We start from the raw sequence: 1780 nt of genomic DNA, 5'->3' as shown, positions 1-1780 counted from the left end.
GGGGACGAAGTAAAATTGCTGGAATAAAAATGTCCTTAGATGGAAAGCAATGGTAACACAAATTAAAGAGAAAGCAATCAATAACTGAAATACCTCAAATAACCATTAACTCAAATCATAACATGGCAGAGAGTTATGATGGAGCGGGGCTGGAATGGTGCTAGCATCACAAGCCCCACCACGCGAACGCGTCACCCACGCGTCCGCGTCATATTGGAAATAAGGCCACCCGCGCGATCGCGTCAACCACGCGAACGCGTCACCCTGGAATTTGGCAATAATGAGTTTCGAACAGAGAGTTGTGCGAGCGCGAGGCTGCCCTCGCGCCAGTAGCACAAAACGAGTCACGCGTCCGCGTCGCCTGCGCCGCACAACTTATCCAAATCAGTGCCAATTATCTTATCTTTTCTTTTCTAATCCTAATTTCTTCTATCTTTTCTTCTTTCTTCTTTCTTTCTTACTTTATTTCTTTCACTTCTCATTCCTTTTCACCTTCATTCTATTTTACTGAATTTATTTTCATATTTCATTCATTACATTTTAATTTTGTGCATATTTTTATTTCTTATTTTACCATTGGTGTTAAAAGTTCTTATTCAACTGTCACTACAACAAAAACGCCATTTAGCGGCGGTTCCTGGAGCCGTTTAGCGGCGGTTTTGAACTACCGCAAAACATTTCGCGGCGGTTTCATGAAACGCCGGAAGTAGGGCGCGGCAAAATAGATAGCGGCGGTTTTAGTCAACCGCTGAAATAACCGCCGCAAAATGCAATTTGGGTTTAGCGGCGATTATTAACCGCCGCAGTATGCCAAGGAAAATTGTAATTGCCCAATTTGCGGTGGTTACAAACCGCCGCTAAATGTCGAACAGGAAGAAAACATATTATAGTTTTGCGGCGGTTTCAAAACCGCTGCCAAATTTAAATTTCCCATTAAATCCCAGTCCATAGTTATTAGAATCAAACCGACCGGTGGTCCAATGGTCCAACCGACTCAATCATTAAATCTGCGCCCACCAATAGACCCACAACGTGTGGATCATTGTAGAATATCAACTCTATGTAAACCTTCCACAAATGAAGAAGGCAGGGCTCGAACCTGTAACCTGGAAGAAGGAAAAGCTTTAACAATGTCATGTTACCACCAAGCCAAATGACTCTTCGATGTATATAGCGCTAATAATTATATAGATGATTGATTGGTTTTCATATAAAAATATTTTTATTCTATTTAGTATTTAATTTTGATAAAACATTAATTAATTTTGAATTTAGTTATTATGAATTTTTATATCTAAGAATACAAGTTAAGATTGTTATTAAAAAAATTTTAAATTTTTTATTTTAATAAATGCTCAACAAACCATTAAAATAAAAAATTTAAAATTTAAAATTATAATTTTGGTAAAATTATAAAGTTTTGAATTTTTAATGACTTGTGGAAAATATTTTTAATTATTAATTTTTCGCTAGGTCAATACAATATTGGAGAGAAATTTTGATTTTTTTATTATAAGAGTTATGTTGATTCCCTTAATTTAATAATTTGGGTCGCAGGTTTACATGTTTATCTACTCTTAGAGTTTCCTGATTTATGTTTAGTAAGGCATAACTTCAAAGAAGAGTAACTTTAATATATGCTCGTTACAAATTTATTTTAACTTTATAAAATCAGCCTATGACTATATTTTCTTATTTTATATTTATGTTTGAATGCAAATTTAAATGACAATAAAGTAAACGAGAAAATCTTATTGGTAAATTTGTTCACATGAGTTAA

This window comes from Arachis ipaensis, chromosome B04, assembly GCF_000816755.2.
Source record: "Arachis ipaensis cultivar K30076 chromosome B04, Araip1.1, whole genome shotgun sequence".
Classification (NCBI taxonomy): domain Eukaryota; kingdom Viridiplantae; phylum Streptophyta; class Magnoliopsida; order Fabales; family Fabaceae; genus Arachis; species Arachis ipaensis.
This window is presented reverse-complemented; position numbering follows the sequence as displayed.